Source organism: Coenobita brevimanus, chromosome 86, assembly GCF_032717465.1.
Source record: "Coenobita brevimanus isolate Jiangsu-jjx chromosome 86, ASM3271746v2, whole genome shotgun sequence".
NCBI lineage: Eukaryota > Metazoa > Arthropoda > Malacostraca > Decapoda > Coenobitidae > Coenobita > Coenobita brevimanus.
In genome coordinates, this window is record NC_137039.1 from 20,667,778 (window position 1) to 20,685,859 (window position 18,082).

Consider the following 18,082-nt stretch of genomic DNA (forward strand, 5'->3'; position numbering starts at 1 on the left):
ACATCCAAAACTTAGAGGAATATAATATATGGAGAAGAGATAGGAACTTAAAAAAAGGGAGGAGGAATTATAATATTAACTAAGAAAAATCTAAAAGTCAAAGAAATAGAACTAGATATACCCTCACAAGTAGAACTGATTGCAGTAGAGATCAATACATCTGAAAGGAAAGTAATTGTAGCCAATTTGTACATGCCACCCAGATCAAACACATGGGAAAGAGACGAGTATGAGGACCTGGCAGAGAATACAATTCTGAGTTTAAGAGCATTGCTACATAAAATGGAAGAGAAATCGGGAAGAATTATACTAACTGGAGATTTTAATACAAATATAAATTGAAATACTCTAGATATATTAAGCCAAGAAAGCTGTTGGGACCAAAATCTCCTGGATCTCGTGCAAGAGTTTTTCCTAACGCAACATGTAAGGGAAAGCACCAGAAAAAGAGGACTCGATGTACCCTCAATGCTAGATCTCATATTTACTAGGCAAGAAAACGATATTGACAATTTAATATACCACCCTCCATTCGGCAAAAGCGACCATGCAGTACTAAATTGCAACTTCAGGATAGCATATGACATAGTTAACAGCAATAAAAGTTACAAAAAGAGCCTAAACTATAAAAAGGGAAACTATCATGACCTAAAGAAGTACTTCTTAGAAACTGATTGGGAAAAGGAGCTTAGAGGACAAGATTTAAATGCTATATATAAAAAATTCTGTGAACTTTATGAAATAGGAGTCCAGAAGTACATTCCACAGCACAAAGAAACAGAAAAGAAAATAAAGAAATGGTTCAATACAGAATGTAAAATATCAAAAGAAAAAAGAGATTTGTTGTGGAATAGATACAGAAGACACAATAGTGAAAGGGCATATAATAATTACAAACAGGCAAGAAACGATTATACAAGAATAAGGAGGGAAGCCCAAAAACAGCTGGAGGAGGATATCATAAATAAAAGTAGTGATCAACCGAAGCTATTTTACAGCTACATCAGAAGCAAAACCAAAGTAAAAGATAAAATACAATCCATTACGAACGAGGGAATCACCTATACACAAGAGAAGGATATTTGTGAAGCACTAAATAAGAATTTCCAATCAGTTTTTACAGAGGAAAAAAATTTTGAGAGGGATTATGTGGAACATGCATGCCCACACATACTACCAGATATACAAACATCAGAAAAAGTAATACAGGAGGAGCTATGTAAATTAGACAAAGGAAAAGCACATGGTCCTGATGAAATTTCATGTTGGGTACTACGTGAATGTGCAAAGGAGTTAAGTAAACCATTATTTTTAATTTTCAAGAAATCCTTGAGTCAAGGTAAACTACCTGATATTTGGAAGAAAGCAAACATTGTTCCCTTATTCAAGAAACGGAATAGACAAAATCCACTCAACTACCGACCAGTTTCACTAACCAGTTGTAAGCAAGGTATTAAAAGAGCTTATAAGAAAAGCCTGGGTAAATCATCTAGAACACAATATGATAACAGAAAGACAGTTTGGTTTCAGAAAAGAAAAATCATGTTACTAATCTGTTAAGCTACTATGACAGAGTAACAAACACATTACAGGAAAGAGAAGGATGGGTGGACAGTCTCTATTTAGATTTCAAGAAAGCATTTGACACAGTACCACACCAAAGACTTTTATGGAAACTGTACCATCAAGGAGGAATTCGAGGCAAACTGTATTGTTGGATGCAAGATTTTCTCAAGAAGAGAAATGAGAACAGTACTAAGGGGAAATTACTCATCATGGAAAGAAGTGACTAGTGGAGTACCACAGGGCTCAGTGCTAGCACCAATCATGTTTTTAGTGTACATAAATGATATAGACAGTAACACTGGAAATGAAAGCTATCTAAATGTGTTTGCAGATGATGCAAAAATACAAAGGAGAATTATTAACACAGATTCTTGTAAAAAGCTACAAGAAGAATTAAATAAACTTCATGAATGGAGTAATACATGGCAAATGGAATTCAATGTGGATAAGTGTCATGGAATCAAGTTGGTAAAAGTGGAAAAAGACCTGATTGGGATTATACGTTAGGAAATAAAACCCTACACTCATCAGAAAGAGAGAAGGACCTAGGTGTGATTATCAATAACAGACAATCTCCGGCTGACTACTTCAGTGAGAAGGTATGGAACATGTATACACTGCTTGCAAATATGAGAATAGCAATGATAGCATTCACATACATAAATGGACATGCTAAGAAAGATAATAACATCATTCATCAGACCAACCCTGGAGTATCTATCAGTAGTCTGCAGTCCTCATCTCAAAAAACACATAGACAAGATTGAAAAAGTTCAAAGGGCCGCTACAAGATGGGTACCAAGCTTAAGGGATCTAAGCTACGAAGAAAGACTAAATAAACTGAATCTACCAACACTAGAGGAGAGAAGGAAAAGAGGTGACATGATTATGCTATATAAATGCATATCAGGGAAGGAGAAAATAGACATAAATGATTACTTAACCTATGGGGAAGCATCAGCAAGAGGCCACTGCAAAAAACTGCATAGGAAGAGAGGTGATAAAGACGTAAGGAAATTTAGTTTCCCAAATAGAGCAATTGATCAGTGGAATGCACTACCGAATGAAATAGTGTGTGCCAAAACAATTCACAAGTTTAAGGATATGTACGATAAATATGGTTTAAGACACGGGACAGTACGAGCTTGACTCATTCCTGTAAAGATACAATTAGGTAAGAACACACACACACACACACACACACACACACACACACACAGGTGGAACAGACAGGGTAGTTATGATGAGAACTGGGAAGGCAGGGTAGTGTCTGACGGTGAGGGTATGCGAAAGAACATTTGTAATGGCAGGTGAATATGGGGCTGGAAAGGCAAGGTAAGTCTAGGATGACGACGCTGGAGGTTGGAGAAGAAGAGGAAAAGTTTCCATGAGGCTGAGGCGAGCCGGAGTCTGCTGGACAGGTGGAAAGAAGTTTGGTTTGCATCCTGCCTTGTGTACGGCAACCATGGCCTGGTAGCAGCCGCTCGAGTTGGTCTTGAACCAACTCGAAGGCGACCATAATTGCCTTGGCCACAAACTCCCAAAAGTTGCCAATTCTCACCTGATAACTTGACTGAATACATCAAAAGTTGGTCATCTAAACTACTTTCTTTTATGAGTTTCAAGTATCACTGTAGTCGCATGTAAAATGTTATTAACATATTTACTCACTACAGCAATAAAAAGACGCTCCATTATGATAAGTTAAAGGAAGTCACCAAAGTACGTTGGCATACCGTCTCATTTCAGGGACCAACCTTGTTCTAAGCTCAGTTCAACGATGTTCATGCTCTCATTATTTGAATGAAATGAAAAATTCATATTCATTTGTCTACAGTATATATGAAACTAATATAAAGCAATTTGATTGCAAGATGTTAGTAGACTTCTGGTGAAGACCATATGCAATGACGCGTTCGTCCCACGACTGAGGGACTTTCGAAGTGTCGTCTACTATCTAGTTGGCGTGGAACACTGAGTTCTATAATATGGAGGGACTATCTCCGATGCGAGCGTGTGACTTTGGCCGCCACACTGAAACTCCCGCACTAGTCGCCTCCACCATGGTAATGCAACTGGGGCACTGTTTTTAGCTTGCTGTTTCTGTTTCGCTGTTGCTTAATAACTTGAGCAGTGGGCCATGGCACTATACTTTAGCTGCGCAGTGGACTATGGCACCAGTGGCGGATGTGGGATGTGGGGGACCTGGGGCCCGTTTTGGTGAGGGGCCCATCGCAAGCATCAAATTAACATGGTGATAAATGAAAATACATTTTTAACCCTTGATACATTTTTAACCCTTGCACTGTTGCAACGATATGCTCGCTCGCACGATACGACTCGCTCCCGACGACCCATGATACTGTATTCTGATATTGATATAATTAAAAATCAGGTCAGAACGATACTCTCTGAAAAATCTCCACATTAATTAGCCCACAATGAAAAAACTGTAGCCCAGAAATGCACTGAACACTTCCTAGCATATCAGACAAAACAGAATACTCATCATGAAGCGAGAAAAAACAAAAAAACAACTCACGCGTGCACTCACCACCCAACACTTGTATAGACTGTTCATTGAACGAACTGTTTCTAGAATTCTAGTCTAGTCCAGGTGCTTTCCGCGATTTTCTAATGGAAAATTCTCTTATCTCATCATCAAAATCCAATGAGCGTAGGATGTCCGACTCAACGCTCTTGACTCATATTCACAAGTCGCTCCTGTGTCATGCTTGTTAGTAGGCGATTCTCAATCAATTTCAGCTTGGATAAAGAATGCTCAGCACTGCAGTTGCTCACATTACAACCAGGTACATTCTCAAGGCTACCTCCACGTTGGGGAAAATATCTAGGACATGCTTATCGTGGTTAAGTTTGTAGAGAAATAGCTGTGCTAACGTCGTTCGGCTCTTCGTTAGCATTAATATTCGCGAAGACAGCAAACTGGATGAGCTCTTCGGGAAATGAAGTCTCCAGATCGTTGAGATAGACATACAATAATTTCTTTGCTACTCTAGACAGCTCTTCAGAGGATAGCTTTGTCAGTCGTCCGAAGCAGCCAAAGCGACCTGACATCAGTTCATACGCATGCAGGCGTTGGTAAAGAGAAGCTATGAACTGATCGATGACAGGAATGAAATTCTCTGCTCTATATTTTTCCGACAGGCTGATCAGTGCTTGGTCTGCCTGACCACATTCCAATGTTGCAGTGTCGCTTTCATGTATGAACGTATTCTGCGGAATCTGACAGTTGTTGACCCTGCCTCTCATAACTGTCAAAAGAGTCGCGTTTAGACGCCACGAAGTCTTTCAGGCTGGCCAATGACGCAAGAGTGACATTCAGGTCGAGTTTTTTGCTTTGGAGACCTTGATTGGTTGCATTGACTCTTTGAAGAGTATCATTCCAGAAGGCTGTGTAAATGCCTGTCTCCAGCAGACTGATCTTTGCTGCCAATCCTTGTGCCTCACAGCGTACACAAGACCTTTCATCGAAGTCATCGCATACCTCTTCCAATGCATTCTTAATTTCACTGTAGCCAGACTTGAGTGCTGTCGTTGCATCGGCTCTGCAAGACCAGCGTGGTATTGTGATGCGCTTCAGAGTCAAAACAATGCCAGCATTTTTCAGAGCATCTGTTAATATTTTCTGTCGATGTGTTGAAACTGAAAGAAACTCATACAACATCTCAAGAAAATAAAAATACTGGATTGCTCCAGAACAGCATTCGGCTGCGTTTTTTCCAACTAGGTTCGATGAATGAAAGGAATCCATTCTGCAAGACTGTTCTTTTGCAGAACTTATGCCCGTAGACCATTGTACATGCCACCCATAGAACTCGCATTGTCGTAGGTCTGCCACGACAGTTACTGAGATCAATCTCGCGTGCTTGGAGGAACTGCAACATGGCATTGACATCTTTTGTGCCTTATGTCCCTTGTTCGTCATGAACGTGACAAATCATTCAACTGAGCCATCAATCCCCATGTAATGCAGCACAAGTGTGAGCTGATCGGGATGGCTCTCGTCGGGTGTGGAGTCAAGTGAAACAATAATACTTGCTTTGTTTTACTCGTTGGTTTATTTCATTCAGAACTTGTTTTCCCATCACATCTATGAGCTCCATTATGGTCGACGACAGATAGTTCGTGTGTCCAACACCACGTTTGGCATGATTATCAATACGTTGTGCTAGAAGGCTGTCGTACTGGGAGATGAGCTCAATAATCCCAAGATAATTTCCATTTCTAGGCGATCCAGTCAACTCGTTATCTCCCCTGAATGCCAAGCCACGTTCAGCAATGAACTTGATGACGCTGACCAATCGCTTCAATACTGACCGCCAATACTGTTCTTGTTCAGTCCGCCGTGCCAGTTCATTATCAATTCATTTGAATCCCTTCGACCTAGCATGAAATGCAATGGTTGAGTCAAGGTGTTTCTTTGACCGCTCATGACTATTCAAGCGCAAGTTTGCATGTTTCCAATCGGAAAAGCCACCATTATCAAGCGATGTTTGGTGTTTCGATGCATCAGGACACATCAACTTGCAGTGGAAACAGTACACACAACCAGTCGACGGGGAAAAACACAACCACTTCCTGTTGACGATTTCATCATTGTGATTCTGACGAATGAATAACCTGATGGTACAGATTCGTGGATTCTTCCCCTTCTCCCGGGACAATCGGCTGGAGCATCGAGAAAAAATCTGAGCATCACAGTTTTCAGCAGCTGACATTCCATTACTTATATAATGTTCTCTCATTCGATCTGAAACAATGACTGGCCACAGTCCAATGTCGTTCACTACTTGTGCTTCCTCTTGGTGTTGCTCCTGGTGTTCCTCACGATATCTCTCTCGGTGTTTCTGTTGGTGTTCCTCCTCGTGATCCTCTTGGTGTTGCCCCTGGTGTTCTTTGCGATGTCCTTCCTGTTGTTGCTCATGGTGTTGCACCTGATGATCCTCCTGGTGTTCCTCCTGGTGTTGCTTCCGGTGATCGTTAGCTTCATGATGGAGTAAATCATTTTCTAGTTGATCAGCTGCCTCTGTACGAATACGATCCTGTGAACTCTCTTGATCTGTTGTTGATGTCTCTGCCTGTGTTTGTTGCGAATGCATTGTCATAAAGTCACTAATTTTTCGTGACTTGGATGCCGATACTTTTGCCTGCTTAGCAAGCTCCTAGGACTTTCGCTTTTTTGCAGCTCCTCTGATATGTTCGTACTCGATGTTTATGTCTATCTTTCGAACGATTGTTCATTTTTCAATTTGAAACAAAATTTATCTTTGAAAATGTCAAAAATTCACCACCCCGAAATGATAAAGCATGAGACTGTGTAACGCCACATTAACTGACGTTCAGTTTGTGTAACATTACGCTCTGTGCCTGAACCAAAATAAGTTTCAGACGTATATTATTGATTTTCAAAACTGGAAACAAAATGTGTAGTAGCATGAACTACGATGGTAACACTGTATACAGCAAAAAAACGGCATGAAAATAATAATAAACAAGGACTCACCACAAACGCACGTCCTAACAGTGACAACTGAGCATATGAACGCTTTACGCTTGTCGGCGGCCGGTGTAGCGTTATGATCTGTCCCCCTGTCCGCCCCCTACGGCGCATGCGCGAGGGTTGCCAGAGGCCGCCACAAATATGCCATTTGTCCTCTGATGTCTGTAGGGGTAACATGATCGTAGCCTCTCGCCCTTTGTTTACAAACGGCAAATGGTCATTCCGGCTTCTCTTATCATTCGTCTCAAAGCTTTCAAGGGTAGTTTCCGCCCTTAAATTAAATTAGGTTAGGCGGAAAGCAGTAAAAATTCGAATTTCTAAGGTATGAATGAGGTAGGTTGGATAAACATAGTTATACTTAATCATCTGGGGACGAGTTATCTAATCTGTTAGGCGTGAGGATTGCCTTAGCTCTGTATCTTTACAGGAATGAGTCAAGCTCGTATTGTTCCGTGTATTAAACCATTTTTATCATACATATCCTTGAAATTATAAATAGTTTTGGCACACACTACCTCATTCGGTTGTGCATTCCACTGATCAATTGTCCTATTAGGGAAACTGAATTTCCTTACATCTTTATCACCTCTCTTTTTATGCTGTATTTTGCAATAGCCTCTTGCTGATGCTTCACATATATGATATATATTCATTTATGTCTATTTTCTGTTCCCCTGATATGCATTTATATAGCATAATCATGTCTCCTCCTCCTCTCCTACAGCGTTGGTAAATTCAGTCTTTCCAGTCTTTCTCAGTAACTTAAATCCCATAAGCTTGGTACCCATCTTGTAGTGGCCAATTACCTAATTGGCCACTACAAGATGGGTAGTGTGTTTTTTGAGATGAGGATTCCAGACTACTGTGATGCATACTCCAGAGTTAGTCTGATGAATATCTTCCTCAGCATATCTTCATTTATATATGTGAATGCTGTTCTCATATTAGGAAGAAATGTATACATGTTTCGTACCTTCTCACTTATGTGATCATCAGGGATAGTCTGTTACTGATAATTACTCCTAGGTCCTTCTCCTTTTCTGATATGTGTAGGGTTGATCTTCCTAACTTATAATACCAGTCTGGTCTTTTCTCACTTTTACCAAATTTTATTACATGACACTTATCCACATTAAATTCCATTTGCCATTTATTACTCCATTCATGAAGCTTGTTCAATTCCTCTTGCAGCTCTTTGCAAGAATCTATGTTAGTAGTTTTCTTTTGAATTTTTGTATCAACTGCAAACCTATTTAGATAGCTTCCATCTCCAATATTACTATCTATGCCATTTATATATACTAAAAACATAACTGAGCCCTGTGGAACTCCGCTGGTCACTTCCCTCCATGATGAGTAATTTCCCCTGAATATTGTTCTCATTTCCCTTTTTCTGAGAAAATCCTACATCCAACAGTGGAGATTGCCTTGGATACCTCCTTGATAGTACAGCTTCCATAAAAGTCTTTGGTGCGGTAATCTGTCAAATGCTTTCTTAAAATCTAAATAGATACTGTCCACCCATCCTTCTCTTTTCTGTAATGTTTCTCTAACTTTGTCATAATTGCTTAGAAGATTAGTAACACATGATTTTCCCTTCCTAAAACCGAACTGCCTCTCTTTTATCATACCATGTTCTTGATGTTTTACTCAAACTTCCCTTATCAGCTTTTCTAGTATCTTACAACACTGGCCAGTGATACTGGTCTGTAGCTGAGTAGTTCTCATTGTGTTAAATATGACTAGTGTATAGGTATTTGTAGACCTCACAGGTGGTTAAGAGGGATGAGTAAAGGACTCATGAATGGAATGGAATGAAATGGAATGGAATAATAAAAAAAATAAATAAAAAAGGAAAGCGAGCACCAAGCCACTTAATGACTAAGTTTCCCCTTGGGGAGGGAGGGATAGAATACCTCCTCAGTATCCCTGCTTGTCGTAAAAACCGTCTAAAAGGGGCACTTTAATCTTCATCCTTCCTCTTTTCCCCCTCTGCTTCTTGTACTTTATCTGTCCCACCTCTCTGCCTTATATTTTCACTTTAATACCCACCCAACTCCTATTGTAGTGCCATATAGTCATTGAGTGGCTTGGTGCTCGCTTTCCTTTCTTTTCTTTTCTTTTTTTAAATAATCCATTCCATTCAATGAATAAGTTATATGGCACTAACTTGGGTGGGTATTGAAAATATATGGCAGAGAGGTGGAACAGATAAAGTACAAGAAGCAGAGGGGGAAAAGAGGAAGGATTTTTTGTGGGCTTTTACGACAAGCAGGGATACTGAGGAAGTATTCTATCCCCCCCTCCCCGAGGGGAAAGGATTCGTGAGATAACCGTGACTGGGAGCTGGCTTAGTTTCCATTGATAGTACCCCTCTGGGGAGGGGGGACAGAATACTTCCTCAGTATCCCTGCTTGTGGCAAAAGGGGCACTATAATCTCCATCCTTCCCCTCTTCCCACTCTGCTCCTGTACTTTATCTGTCTTACCTCTCTGCCTTACATTTTCACTTTAATACCCACCAAACCCTCTTCCATTATAGTGCCATGTAGTAATTGTTTTAGCTTGGTACTGGCGCTTATTATTCACCTCCTCTTGTACTTCATGTGTCTTATCTCTCAGCCTTATATTTTCACTTTAATAACCACCCAACCCCCTTCCACCTCAGTGCCATATTTTCATTGGCTTGGTGCTCTTTTTTTTTTTTTTTTTTTTTTTTTATTACTGTATTCAATGCATTTCCACTGATAGTACAGTATATAAATATATCCTGTGCTACTGGACACGACAGGGTTTATGTTACTGCACATGTGTGCAGATTTAAATAAACGATTGGTATTAAAATATGCCAATCAGTGATGTGTAGTAATGTACCCTGTGTGCTGAATAACCTAACTTAGGACTTTTTTTTTTAATTTCCCATAACAACTAGTATCTGAAGTGATCTCAGTAACGTAACTGATAAGGGTTTTTACTTTATCATTATCCATTGAATCAGTAGCAGTGCTGTAACAGTGTGAACAGGAAACTTCATTAAGCATACCCTACTGGAGTGCATACTGTTTTCATAGTGTTTGGAGTTAAAAGTACTTTTCCATAAATGAAATTTAGAGGCTAATTTTTATTTCACATTGACTAAACTTGAACTATACTGGACTAGCCTAACACTCTTGGGTGAGATTTCTCAAAACTAAAGGGAGATGTAAGATTTCTCAAACTAAAGGGATTGGATTGGATAATTGGAAAAAAAAGGAAAAGGAAAAGCTAGCACCAAGCCACTTATTGACTCTATGGCACTTAAAAGGGGTTGGGTGGGTATTAAAGTGAATATATAAGGCAGAGAGGAAGCTATCTAAATATGTTTGCAGATGATGCAAAAATTCAAAAGAAAATTACTAACATAGATTCTTTCAAAGAGCTGCAAGAGGAATTGAACAAGCTTCATGAATGGAGCAATAAATGGCAAATGGAATTTAATGTGGATAAGTGTCATGTAATAAAATTTGGTAAAAGTGAGAAAAGACCAGACTGGTATTATAAGTTAGGAAGATCAACCCTGCACATATCAGAAAAGGAGAAGGACCTAGGAGTAATTATCAGTAACAGACTATCCCTGATGATTACATCAGTGAGAAGGTACGAAACATGTATACATTTCTTGCTAATATGAGAATAGCATTCACATATATAAATGAAGATATGCTGAGGAAGATATTCATCAGACCAACTCTGGAGTATGCATCACAGTAGTCTGGAATCCTCATCTCAAAAAACACAGATACGATTGAAAAAGTACAACGGGCCACTACAAGATGGGTACCAAGCTTAAGGGATTTAAGTTACTGAGAAAGACTGGAAAGATTGAATTTACCAACGCTGCAGGAGAGGAGGAGGAGACATGATTATGCTATATAAATGCATATCAGGGGAACAGAAAATAGACATAAATGAATATATATCATATGTGTGAAGCATCAGCAAGAGGACATTGCAAAATACAGCATAAAAAGAGAGGTGATAAAGATGTAAGGAAATTCAGTTTCCCTAATAGGAGGTAGTGTGTGCCAAAACTATTTATAATTCAAAGGATATGTATGATAAAAATGGTTTAATACACGGGACAGTACGAGCTTGACTCATTCCTGTAAAGATTCAAAGCTAAGGCAATCCTCACGCCTAACAGATTAGATAACTCGTCCCCAGATGAATAATTATAACTATGTTGATCCAACCTAACTCATTCATACCTTAGAAATTCGAATTTTTACTGCTTTCCACCTAACCTAATTTAATTTAAGGGCGAAAACTATCCGAGAAAGCTTTGAGACGAATGATATGAGACGCCGGAATGACCATTTGCCGTTTGTAAACAAAGGGCGAGAGGCTCCGATCATGTTACCCCTACAGACATCAGAGGACAAATGGCATATTTGTGGCGGCCTCTGGCAACCCTCGCGCATGCGCCATAGGGGGCGGACAGGGGGACAGATCATAACGCTACACCGGGATTCACAAAGGGCTGCTGGGCGACAGCGCCGCACGACGTTGTGCGGGAGTCAACGATCACCCCTGAAGGGCGATTCACAAACGCTGTATTTACTATTTGGCTCCCTTCCAAGTCTCTTCCGTACCGAGCTGGGATTTTTCTGGGGAAAATTTACTCGACCAATCAGCAGGCACCGATCTATCACGTGACTGAATTTAAACAGACCACACCCTCCTCCATTCTCCTCCCTTCCTCTCCTTCTCTCCCTCCCTCTCCCCACAAAACAAGTACAGGTACGTACTGTACACAAATACGTGCATATCCATTTACGCACATAATCACCTATGTACTTAAGGACCAATTTATCCCAAGGCGGACTAATGGATTTACGTACATATGAATATAAGTATTCACGTACGTACGTACGTACGTGAATACTTACATAAGTACGTAGGCTACTTATGTATGTACGTCAACTCATGTAAGCACGCACGTACGTACGTGAATACTAACAAGTGCGTACGTGAATACTTAGGGAAGTACGCACGTGAATACTTACGCAAGTACGTACGTATGTACGTACTTCCGTAAACACGTACTAACGTGAGTACGTACATGAATGCGTTAGTACATACATAGGTGCTTACGTAAATACGTGCATAGGTGTTTACATAAGTACGTATACATATACGTACATAAATACGTATACATGTACGTACGTACATGGGTGCATTCGTAGGCATGTACATACGTTCATACAAACATGCGTACGTAAATGCGTACGTACTTACGTACGTGAATACTTACGCAAGGACGTACGTATGTACGTACTTCCGTAAGCACGTACATACGGGCGTGCGTAAGTACGTACATAGGTAAGTACATGAAAGCGTTAGTACGTACGTAGGTGCGTATGTAAATACGTGCATGGGCTTGGACGTACAGTAGGTGCATATGTAAATACGTGCATGGGCTTGTACGCAGGTACGTATACGGGTGCATAGGTAGGCATGTACTGTACATACATTCACACATAAATACATGCGTACGTAATTATGTACGTGGATGTGTACGTAAGTACGTACGTAGATCCAGACGTATGTACACAGGTGCGTATGTAAGTACGGTACATACATAGGTACGTGTACATTCCCTTCATGTCGCACATCTCACAGTTGTTTTGGCGGGGGTCATGTAATTGATACAACGTGCCTCTACTTCCGAATCACGATCCTGTAAGGGTGGTCTGGAGGACCCTTACCGAAAGAGAGACGCTACGACAAAAAATTGCGGCCGACACAGTTTGTGCATGCCTGTGTAACGCCTAAAGGGAGCGGCGCGACCGGTAAGGTAGGCGCCAAGAGCGTGCGACCGTTTGTGAATCCGGTCAGGCCCCGTGGGACCACCCCTGAGTCCGGCTGTATGGCACTATATTTTCCGAATTCATCGGCTGATTTCAAAAGGCACGGGTGTCGGGTGTAGTGCATAAACATCATCAGCACCGCCTTGGGCCCCCGGTAGCAGGCACACAAACTGCGCGGCGCTATCCATGAGAAAGCAGGGTTGCCATGCGTACGATAATTATCGTACATGTACGATTAAACTACCTCTGGTACGTGTACACTACCTTTTCTTGTTATCGTACGTTCTGTATGATAATTCTATGTTCTGTGGCATAAGAGTTTTAATTTTTAAAATTGATAAAAAAAAATAAAACTTTTCATCAAGAGTAAATCTTTTCTATAGACAGTATGTCATCTCTGAAATGAGAAGTGGTAATTTTTCTTAGTGCACGTAGGGTAATTGTGTTTATGACACAGCTAGACTTGTACTGAACTAAATGTACAGGCACATTTCGAGTCACATTGAGGGTTGACTGTTACGGTTTGATATTCGTCAGTCGTCACCGTGAAGTACTATACAGTATTTAAAATATATATATATATATATATATATATATATATATATATATATATATATATATATATATACATATATTTATTTATTTTGATAAGAAAGAATTACCTAAAGGTATCTTGTGCATTCAGTGATTTGTAAATAGTGTAGGGGAATTGTTTATTCTATTTAATAAATTTTGATGAATTTAATTAACTTTTCTAAATTGAATATTGTTAAATAAACCTCCCTTAAATGAGAACTGCTGTATACAGTATTTACATTAGCCATTACATATATCGAAACTTTTATATTTTTCTTTTTTATTACTTGAGACTAATGTTGTTTATATAAATTTAAAACATAATTGAAGACGTGTTGGTAAGAACTCCATCATTTATCATCATCATACTACTGTAGAGCGTAGTGTCGTAGTAGCAGAAAAAAAAAAAAACGTTTATTTTCCCAGGCATCCGATATATTTATACGATAATTTGGGTGGAGAAACGATAATTTTGAAACATCAGTACGTAACTCGATCAAAAAAAAATCTGGCAACCGTGTGAGAAAGTCTCTCCATACTATAGAGCTCAGTGGCGTGGAAACATTAGCATACCGTCTCAGTTCCGGAACGAATAATTTTCTTTGCACAAACCCCAATTAATCACTGACTCCAACTTTTTCCTTATTATTTCAGTATGTGAAAAATTCATATTCATATTTCTATATACAAATGTAATATAAAGGCGGCTGAATGCAAAATATAAGTAGCCTACGGATGAATTTAAGATCGCCTACACCGGCCTCACACCACGAGTTAGGTTCATTTAGCACCCGCGATTTCGGCATGCTGTTTCGTCTTCCCAATTTTTCGGTTTTGAAAATTATACTTTTTTTCATAAGTAACATTCGTTACATTCACTTCAGCATTTGCTATATGCAGCATTAATCTGTGTGAAAACTATGTGACAGGCGTTTCAAAATAAATATGCAGCGAGGCTTGTAATATTATGTGATGAATGCTATTCCACCACTTGTCTTTTTATGTATTTTAGTAACTGTTCTGCAATATTTTTCTTAGTAAATCATGTCTAGAAAACTGGCATAATAACTAATGATTACATTACTGCGGAATTAATGTACTATCTATCTATATACAGTACCTAGACTGCTTCCCCCAAAGAAAGGGGGGTAACCGAAACAGGACGAAACACTCCCAATTTACTCATCCACACACACACATTTATCCTAGTCCCAAAAGGGGAAGGGATAGATCCTCACAGCACCACACTGCATAAGGGTCAACTGCACAGTGCAATAAGCGACATCCGCAGCAAGGACCGACAGCAGAGCTGGTTTACCTCGGCCACATCATAAGGGATCCATCCCCTTACTCACACCTGACCTGATCAGCTGATCAGATCAAATGTGGATTCAGGGCCGCATCACCATTTGTTCATTGTAGGAGTAGACTGTAGCACCAGTCGAGCAGGGCAGTACTACCAAGGTGGATGGAAAGCTGATGACAGAGAGAGCTGGAGTTCTCGTTTCATCAGCCCTCGGGACTTATTCCCGACCATCCCCTTTTGCTGAACTTTTTCAGTGTCTCAGTAACACAGAGAGTAGGCCAGCATGCTCTCCAGTACTAGTTTCTCTATCAACATCAGACTACATCCACAACACACACTACACTTCCTTTTCCAAAATTCGAAGAGTAATGTAACCATGGCTTCAACATACATAGCCTCGGAGTCCCCAGGGGAGGGAACCATTAATGCCCCCACCGTCCGCCCCTCTCCCGGTGACGACCCGAGCTGCCTGGAACCACTGTTTGACTCACTTCATTTCTGAAATATTCGTGGCCTTTCCTCCAACTTTCGCCCTGTCTAGCACCACCTCTCCTCCTGTAAACCTCACCTTCTTTTCCTAACTGAGACTCAGCTGTCTTAGGCAACTGACAGCAAACCCTTTTCTGTATCCTCCTACTTTCACTATACTCATTTCAAAGCCAAAGGTGGCTGTTATGTATATATACACAACGACTTATCTTGCTCTTGTGTTCCTGAACTCGATTCTTCTGAATTCTCCACACTCTGGCTTCGGCTTTCCTGTCATTCTCTGACTAAATATATCCACATCGCTTACTTATCCCCTAACTCTACTGACTATCAAAAATTCTTCGACTATCTTACTTCTATGTTGGAACACATTCTATCCATTTCTCCTTTCTCTGAAACCTCCATTCTAGGAGATTTCAATGTTCACCACCACCTTTGGCTCTCCTCCCCTTTCACTGATCCACCTGGTGAACAAGCCTACACCTTTTCTATCTTAATGACCTAGAGCAGCTTGTACAGCACCCTACCCGTATCCCTGACCGCCTTGGAGAAAGCTCCAACATTCTTGACCTATTCCTTACAACTAATCCTCCTGCTTATACTGTTAATCTTTTCTCTCCGTTGGGCTCCTCCAATCACAACCTTATCACCTTAACTTGTCTTATCATTCCGGTATGGCCTGTGGACCCTCCAAAGAAACGTCGTCTGTGGCACTTTGGAGCCGCAGATTGGGAGGCCCTCAGGCAGCACTTCTTTGATTTTCATTGGAATGATTATTGCTTCCATGGCCAGGAGCCATCTGAGTGTGCCTTGCGCATTACAGAGGTTATTCTCTCGGGCATGGAAGTATACATTCCTTTCTCATATCCTTTGACTAATGCAAGAAAGCCTTGGTTTAATCACGCTTGTTCTAATGCTATCCGCAACAAGGAGAGGGCCTATAAAAGGTACCGGAGCCAACCTACCCCTGAATCACATCTTTTATACGTTACTGCCTGGAATCGTGCTAAGTCTGTTCTTCACTTTGCTAAAAATAATTTCATCTGTACTACAGTCGTTCTATTTTATGAAGGCAGTTTGGGTGGGACGCTCTGGGACTTCACACTGTTAGCTCTGTTGTCACATCGCCGCCGATACACGTGTAATTATTTGTGTTCACCTCTCTCTCTCTCTCTCACTCTCCTATTTTAAGCTAGTAACTACTTATAAATGAATTTTAAACACTCTGTATAGATGTAATTCAATAAAAAAGCTGTAGTATAGTATACATCTCACAAGACTCGTCAGTGTTGCCTTTCAGACGTTGTCAGGTGGTGACACGAGGGACAGCCCTGCGTGAGTGGGTCATACTCGGTCAGTCTCCCGCCATGGAAGCTATTTAAAAAAAAAAAAAAAAAAAAAACTATAGACTTTTACCTCAGGGGTGGTGTGGAAAAAAAGTCGAAAACAAGAGAAAAAATTAAGAAAATACAATTAGTAGTAGTTAATATATAATATGAGAGAGAGAGAGAGAGAGAGAGAGAGAGAGAGCGCACGTGTGTGGCGACGATGTGGCAACAGAGCTAACAGAGTGAGGTCCCAGAGGGCCCGACCCAAACTGCCTTGATAAAATAGAACGACTATAAGTGCTCTCAACACTCCAACTCGAATTCTTCCCGCTCCTTTTGGCACCTTGCCAAAAACCTTTCTAACAACTTCACCTCATCATCCTTCCCTCCTCTTTTCTACTCTGATGGCTCTGTAGCTATTTCTTCTACTGATAAAGCAGACCTCTTCGCTCAGACTTTCTCCTCCAATTCCACCTTAGACGATTCCGGTGCTGTTCCTCCATCACTTCCCCCCTCTGACTTTCTCATGGCTGACATTAAAATTTCTTCAGCTGATTCCATCACAGGCCACAATACTAACAAGGTATATGGGCCTGATGGAGTCCCTCCTGTTGTTCTCAAGAACTGTGCTTCTGTGCTTACACCCTGCCTAGGCAAACTCTTTCGCCTTTGTCTGTCAACTTAAACCTTTCCTTCTTGCTGGAAGTTTGCTCTCATTCAGCCAGTCCCAAAGAAGGGTGACCATTCCCAACCCTCTAACTATCGTCCAGTTGCTTTAACATCCTGTATCTCAAAAGTTTTTGAGTCAGTTCTTAATAGAAAAATTTTAAAGCATCTTTCCTATCACAACCCTCTTTCTGATCGTCAGTATGGGTTCCGTCAGGGATGCTCCACTGACGATCTTCTCACCCACCTTTCAGACTCCTGGTCATCCTCCTTTCGGGACATTGGTGAAAGTTTTGCCATTGCACTTGACATCTCAAATGCTTTCGATCGAGTCTGGCATAAATCTTTAATTTCCAAGCTGCCCTCTTACTGTTTCTATCCTTCTATCTGTGCCTTCATCTCTAGCTTCCTATCTGGTCGTTCTATAGCCGCTGTTGTAGACGGCCATCGTTCTTCTCCTAGATCTATCAACAGTGATGTTCCTTAGGGCTCTGTCCTATCACCAACTCTCTTCCTTTTATTCATCAATGACCTTCTAAGCTGTAAATCTAACCCTATCCACTCATACGTTGATGACTCCACCCTTCACCTTTCCATTCGGTTCCCGCAACGCCCATCTCAGCAGTTGCTTCATCAAACATGGGATGAGGCTATGGTACACCTAATGTCTGATTTGGCTCGTATCTCCGACTGGGGTAAAAAATAATCTGGTTGTTTTTAGTGCACCAGAGACTCACTTTTTACACCTATCAACCCGACAAAATCTTCCACAGGTGTAC

At 40.7% G+C, this 18,082-nt stretch overlaps 1 protein-coding gene across 2 annotated transcripts in view; it reads right to left on the reverse strand.

The window, feature by feature from the left end:
• LOC145410709 (uncharacterized) overlaps window positions 1-18,082 on the reverse strand; it is a 90,173-nt gene that overhangs the window by 11,764 nt on the left and 60,327 nt on the right. The window lies entirely within an intron of this gene.